The following is an 8052-nucleotide window of genomic DNA, read 5'->3' on the forward strand; positions in this document are numbered from 1 at the left end:
AATGAAAAAGTAAATGTTTTATTGGATGTCATTATACTGACTTACATTGTTTACAGACTTATATAGTTTTAGAAAGAAGTACGATTAAATTTGTAATCTATCAAATAATAATGATGATTTAACTTAAATTAATAATTTAATCTCATACAAATGAGTGAGTTAAGTAACATAAATTTACTATTTAAAATACAAAATTTAATGACCGATAAGGAAAACTGATATTTCAATGAATAATGAGAGGTGATGGGTGATGATTGTAATGAGATGCAACTAACAGAGAGAGAGAAGTTTTGGTGTCTTGCAACAAAGGAGATTGAATTTTTTTAAGATTTTAACATAAAGATAAACTATTTTATTTTCGGTTTCTTTTGTATTTCTCTTTGTTAATATAAAAGCTAAATAATTTTTTTTTTCAAATGGATAAGTGGCTTCCTCTATTTGTCGTAAATTTACTTTGTTGCATTTTTACGTTTAATGACAATATAAATCTGCTAGTAAAATTTTATCGTCTATTGTCTAATTTTTAGCAGTAATTAATTGTTCTCAAAGGTGCCAATATAATTCCTTTTATCAGTTGAAGTGATTTATTTAGAGAAAAACTATATTTGTTTTTTACACAATATTATAATGGATTAAACAAAACTCTTTTTTTTAAAAAAAATTTCTCATAAAATGTTTAGCAAGATTAATCCAAACTTGGAACACAAAATTCAAAAAAATGCAAATTCATTAATGCAAACAATATTGATAACCTAAATATCAATCACTAGAAATGACCTAGACTATTAGCAATCTGTTATAAATACTAAACTCATTATAACTCTCTGCTGCTTTGGTGAGCACTGTAGATTCGAAGAAAAAAACAATCTCCCTTCTCTTGGCAAAACCATTTTTCTCTTCTCTAATCGTCTCGAAAAGGATGGATCAAAGCATACGACTCCTCAACATGATCCACTCGATGGAATAAGAGGTTTAATGCTTAACATCTTATAGATTTTTCTCTTATCTATTTATTGATCATGTATATATCGATATCATTGATTAATTTGGATTCAATATTTGTTAAAGGATATGGTAGATCACTTTTTTGAAATAGCATATGAAATTAAAGGTGTACCTGGTTGAAGTCCTAATTATTTCTTGGATATGCTCTCTATCTTCGTAGCCGAATCTAAAATGACCTTATCAGACATGGCTAAAGCTTTATATGTGTACATAATATATATCTTGATATAGATCTTAGTTGTTATTAACCACGTTGATTAGTTAATGAGTTTTAAATATTTGGTCTTCTTCTCTTAATTTGCAGGGACAAAGTATTTAGTGCATATTTTCCTAAGATTTGCAAACTCTACTTCAAGATAAAAGAAGCCGCATCAAGGTATATAATTAATGCTAATCATCACAGCTCAAAACTCTTTAATTTAAAGTATTTATGTGTGTTATTATTGATCTAATAATATGTATTTAATACTAAAAATTCTTAAGTATAATTTTTGTTGGTAAAAATTCATACATTTTAATAACTAAATGATATGTCATGAGATGTATAGTGTGATTTGAACTCACACTCTTATAGATAAGGATAAAAGTACATAGATATTAACCCAATAGATAAATAATTAATAATTTAATTAACCAAATATCTATTAGTAGGATATATATTTGATTGGTATATGTGTATACTTAATTAATTAATTAATTAGTTTAATAGTTGATGCATTTATTCTTTTACAAGAGATCATAAGTTCGACTGAGATTATACTTTTATGTGTGTTATCATTTGAAAGTTGCGTTGAATTGTAATTATTTTAAAAAATAATTAGCTAATTTTAATTGTACCCTTGGTGCTTGTCGATTGGCACTGAAATATGAGGAATTCATCAAAGCATCTGATGAAAAGAGTAAGGAAGGGTAAGCTTTCATACATAATTGACGTCATAAATCGATTAACATATCTATTTATTGTGCTCTTTTAATTTTTTTAATTTCTTTTTTAAAAAAAAAAGTGTGTAGCGGCATTAGATGCAATAAAAAATGAATTCACATTGATGAAGGAAAAAATAAAATTCCTTCTTGAGGTAATATTTTATTTTATATATTTTGCAGAATTTTATTTTCATATATATCTTTTTTTCTTATGAATTTTGTGAAAATTTTAACTGAATTTAAATTTGTAGAATTATACAGTATGAGTTTTACTTAATTAAAAATCTGTTTTGCTGGTTGCATAATTATAGCTATTAACAATTATAATAAATTCTAACAACACAATAGTACTTTAAACTTGTGTTTTATTTAAGATTTACGAGTTTAAGTTTCACTGAAGATATAAAGTTTATATTTTAATGAAAAGTAAAACTATTTTTTTAATATTAAACATTATAGATTTTGATTTAAAAATCTTTATTATTATTATTATTAATTAATAAATGGGGTATGTATGCCGATATATTTGGAAACAAGCACCACCCCTCGCAAGCACAAGCGCACTCCTTTAAATTAATAAAAAGTTAGGAAACTCATGGGTCCTTGTGTAGTGCTTCAGGACTGCTTACCTAATTTGGGATAAACAATGCTAAGGTTCAAGGGTAGTTGAAGATAATGAAACTTTTGGCTGCTAGAGTTATTTTGAGATACCTATGAGATTAGAAGATAGTATTACCAAAAGGTTGTGCAGGGTTTTAAAATTATTCTCGTGTTCTAGACCTATCTTAAGACAACTATGAGGTTTCGATCATGTATTTGGTCTTAATAAAACTCTAAAACTGCGGTGTTACATTTAAATCTTAAGGTTTTAGTCTTTTCTTTTTTTAATGTTATGTCGCACTAAGATCCAAAGTTTTTGTCCTAAAATTTAATTTAGTATAGATTTTGTGTTACTTAATTATCTGGCAAATTTTGTACCAAGTACAAATTTTATACTTGATCAATATTTCTCTGAGTTTAGGTTATTACTTGAGCATGTTTAGGCTTTCATTCTACATTTTGTTTCCTTTCTTCTCAGTTGGATTTAAAAGTATTATAAGAATAATACATAACTTAGCTAGAAATGAGTAAGAACTTCTGAAAGACAGATAATTGTCCATGAACCTCAATTTTTGCTTCACTTACTTGAGCATGATAAAGTATAACCTAATTTCTATGAATTATTTAATTTTATAGTAAATAAGTGAATTGAATGATGAATATTTATTGTTTAAAATATTGTATTTGATGACCAATTATGAGAATTGATGCTTCAGTGAATAATTAGAGGTGATTGATAGTTACTACAATGAAATGCAACCAACACAAAGATAAAAGCTTTGGTATTTTGTAATGAAGTAGATCACATTTTCTTTAGGTTTTAAGATAAAGATGAAATATTTGATTTTTAATTGTTTTTGGTACCCCTTTTTGTTGATACAAAAGTTAAGCAACTTTTTTTTTAAAGTAGAGGAATAAATAGGGTGGGCACAAAATAGACACATGAGTTCCTCTATTTGTTGCATATTACCTAGCAACATTTCAACTTTTGTAATAGTCTAAATCAACCACTAAAATTATGTCGTCTAAAATTATACTTGATGAATATTTTTCTAAAGTTTGGGTTGTTTACTGACTTATATAGTACTAGAAAGAAATAAAACTAAATTTATAGTTCGGTCAAATAATAAGGTATGGATTAACTTGAATAAATAATTTAATCTCATACAAATGAGTAAACTGAGCAACGTAAATTTATTGTTTGAAATACGGTGTTTAATGACTGATAAGGAAAACTGATACTTCAATGAATAAAGAGAGGTGATGGGTGATGACTGCAATGAGATGCAACTAACATAGAGAGAGAAGTTTTAGTGTCTTGCAATAGAGGAGATTGAATTTTCTTTAGGTTTTAGAACATAAGGATAAATTATTTTATTTTTAATTTCTTTTATACTTCTTTTTATCATTATAAAAGAGAAATAATTTTTTAAAAAATAAAGAAATGGGCAGATTGTGCATGAAATGGATATGTGGCTTCCTTTATTTGCTGCAAATTTACTTTATGGCATTTTGACTTTTAGTGACAATATAAATCTGCTGGTAAAATTTTATCATCTATTGTCTAATTTTTAGTAGCAATTAACCATTCTTAAAGGTGCCAATATAATGCCTTTTATCAGTTGAAGTAATTTATTTGGAGAACAACCATCTTTGTTGTTTATACAATATTATAAATGGATTAAATTAAACTCTTGTTTTTTTTTTCAAAAGAAAATATTTTTTCTCATAAAATTGTTGGCTAGAATAATCCAAACTGGATATGCAAGTTCACTAATGCATAGAATATTGATAACCTAAATATCAAACCCTAGAAATGACCTAGATTATTAGCAATTTGTTATAAATTCTAAACTCATTATAACTCTTTGCTGCTTCGGTGACCATTGCAAATTTGAAAAAAAAAATCTCCCTTCTCTCGATGAAACCATTTTTCTCTTCTCGAATTGTTTCTAATATGATGGATTGAAGCATGTAGCTCCTTGACATGATCCACTTGATGGAACAAGAGGTATAGTGCTTTAACATTTTATCTTTTTTTTTGTTATCTATTTAGTGATCATGTATATAAATCGATATTGTTGATTGATTTGCATTCGATTTTTTTAAAAGGGTATGGTCGATCACTTTCTTGGAATAGCATATGAAATGAGAGGAGTGCCTGGTTGAGGTCCTAATTATTTCTCTAATCTGCTCTCCATGTAACACCCAACCTCTCCTTTTTTTTTCTTTTTATTAATTATTATTATATGAATATAATTATTATTTATGTAATTTTAAATTAAATTTAATTTAAATTAATTTATTTTAATAGAAATAATAATAATAATAATAAAAAGGGGTAAAAATTATTTAGGGGTTTAATCGAAAATAATTTTGGGGAAAAGGGGTGAAAATTTAGGCTCTGGGGGAATTTTTAAAAGACAAATCAGAAACTGGGGGTCAAAATGTAATTTAAAAAAGTTGTGCCACGTTAGGTGCTCCGTCTGTAGCCTCGACAAACTAGGACGCGCCAGGTGGCAGCGAAAACGACATCGCACTATGAAACTCTTAAAAGATGAAAAAAATACAAATTATAAACTTTAATAGAAAGGTAACTGAGAATGAAAGTATAACTGAAAAGTGATAAGTTAACACTGTAAGGTGAAAGTCATATTGATATATGCAACGATAAGTAATTCAGTAACAAGTGCAAGTGATTGTCAGAAAGTTCAAGTGCAAGTGCTACGAAACTAGTGAATAATATCATTTATTTATGTAGATATGATGTTAGAGTATTTGTGATGTCTATGAAATCATATGTGAAAGAGTGAATTATTGAGATATGTGAAATTATGGTTACTACATTGCTTGAGAATTGGTTTTAAGAAAATATGTATATGTTTTGTAAATCTTGTGTGGTTGAGTGTTTGTATGTCTTTATTATGGGCATTGCTCTTTTTCCTTACTAAGTTTGTGAAACTCACTCCAATTAACACCCCCAATGCAGATTAATCCAAATCAAGAGCAAGTTTAAGGTCGAAGGAAGACTTTATAGAACCTTTAGTGACAGTGAAAGTTCGTCTTGTAAAGTTAGTTTAATTATATTATAGTCATGTAGTGTAAAGAATTTTATAAGCCTCATAATTTGTAATTCCGTATAAGGATGATTGAATCTTAAGTTTTTGCTTATTGCTGTGTAAATTTATCAGGTTATGTGTGTGGAATAGTGTTCCTTTCTCAACAGAGAAAGCGGGTTATTACAACATAGTTTGATTCAAAACCCACCCATGGCCAAATCAAAGTGAAAGAACTGTCCAATTGGCCGAAAAACGACGCCGAAGCTCAATGGAGCCTCCACGGGGTGCTTTAATTTTTGCCTCCGATGAGGCCCTTCCTGTTTCCCGTTCGATGTGATTTTTTCACCGTTGTGATCACTGTTTCCTCCTCTACAGGTTGACCGAAGCAAAACTCCCAACCGCATGTGAGCGAGAGGAGCCGCCGCACCAAAGAGCCCCACCGCCGGTGGGTTTAAGTTTTTTACATTTTTTTGGCCCACCGAAGGCCCTAAGTGTGTTTTCTCACAGGAACTGATGCAAGTTTGGCTGAATTATGCCAAAAACAGCCAACCCAAGGCGGATCGCCGCTGCCCATAGTGGCGCCGTCGTCGGAGCACGGCGGAGCCGCCGTGCCAGAATTTTGAAATTGGCCGAGTAGGCCCTAGGTCTGATTTTTGGGTTATTTGGGACATGTGTAGGTACCGTAAACGCGTTTTAGTTTCCGAGAAAAAATTCAGGAAACTTAGTGACTGCCCTCGTAGGCGCAGTAACAATCTAGTTTTCGGCGTCGAATCAAGTAAAGGCCCCTCACCCTATTTTATATCATGGAATTGAAGTTGAAATAAAAGATAATACTATTTTTGTACAAATAAAATAGATATGCATAATTAATTAAGGTTGTTAATGGAGCCCGAATCGGACATTATTCTCTGTCGATTCCTGCTTGATTTATTTTACAGTATAAATGCATTATGGTATCTGGTCTATCTATTCTATAGTTTTAATTGTATGTATTACTGTCTTACTTGACCACTGTGTGATTTTGGAATTTATGATATGATTGTTTTACAAGGTGCATGTTTATTGTTTATGTGATTATGTTCAACTTGGTAACAGAGACTAAGGGAAAACAGATAAGGTGACAGCCTCACTAGATATCCTGGGAGATGGTGGACGGACTGGGTTCATAGGGAACACTATCGTGAACGTCGTCTCATACCGAACGGAGTATGGAGACTTGGTCATTTGGCGCTCATACCGGAAGGGGTATGGGGACAGCTTGTTTCACCCTCATACCAGACGGGCTATTGAGGTTTAATGTCTTAGCACTCATACCGGACGGAGTATGGGGACGACCTGCTTCACCCTCATACCGGACGAGGTATTGAGATTTAATATTTTGGCGCTCATACCAGACAGGGTATGGGGATGGCCCTGGAATTAAGATTGTTAAAAAGAATGGTTCACGTGTGGAGGGGACACCCCTATGGATCCCCATGGATATTAGTAGGCTGGTGAAAATGAGAAATGATGATAATCAGTTATTGTTAATGAATACGAAATTATGATATGTTTTATGTTACTGATTATACATGAAATAATGATTTGTATGATGTCATTGTCTTTATAAGTTGTTTTCACAGGTTCTCCAAGGGTAACAAAAAGGGTAAATGGTTTTATTTTAAATAAATGTATTGCTTTAAAATTTGTGCTCCATTGGTTATTTTTTAGTTTTCTACCAACCTTTGCTTCTGTGACATTGATATAGTGTGATGTTCTTACTGGGCTAGTGTAGCTCATTCCTTATTTAACCATTTCAGATCAAGAGGACCTGGTTCCTGAGCCTGATCCACAAGAAGACGGTGAGTAGATACTAGATGCTTTATAGTTTTCTTTATTTTTCTCATTTCTTGTATTTCTTTTAGAGAACTTATTCCGTGATATTGTTTAGTACTTTTAAGTTATTGTGTAAGGGATGTTAACCTTAATCTTTTATTTCGCTTCCGCACTCAGATTATTATATGTATTTCCTTTTGAACTTCCGGGGCCGTTACAAACCATCTTTGTCGTTTATACAATATTATAAATTGATTAAATTAAACTCATATCTTTTTTAAAGAAAATATTTTTCTCATAAAATTGTTGACAAGATTAATCTAAACTCGAAAAACAAAAAACAAGAATATGCAAGTTCATTAATGCATAGAATATTGGTAACCTAAATATCAATCACTAAAAAAGACCTAGATTATTAGAAATTTATTATAAGTACTAAACTCATTATAACTCTCAGCCACTTCGGGGAGCACTGCAGATTAAAAAAAAAAAACAATCTCCCATCTCTCGGGAAACTCATTTTTCTCTACTCCAATCGTTTCGAATAGGAAGGATTGAAGAGTGCAGCTCCTCGACATGATCCACTCGATCATGGCCCTTTGTTGAGCACTCTTTGGATATCCACTTCGTAAAAAAATCTCTACAAGTA

This window comes from Carica papaya, chromosome 9, assembly GCF_054855325.1.
Source record: "Carica papaya isolate Zhongbai chromosome 9, ASM5485532v1, whole genome shotgun sequence".
In the NCBI taxonomy this organism is placed as follows: Eukaryota; Viridiplantae; Streptophyta; class Magnoliopsida; order Brassicales; family Caricaceae; genus Carica; species Carica papaya.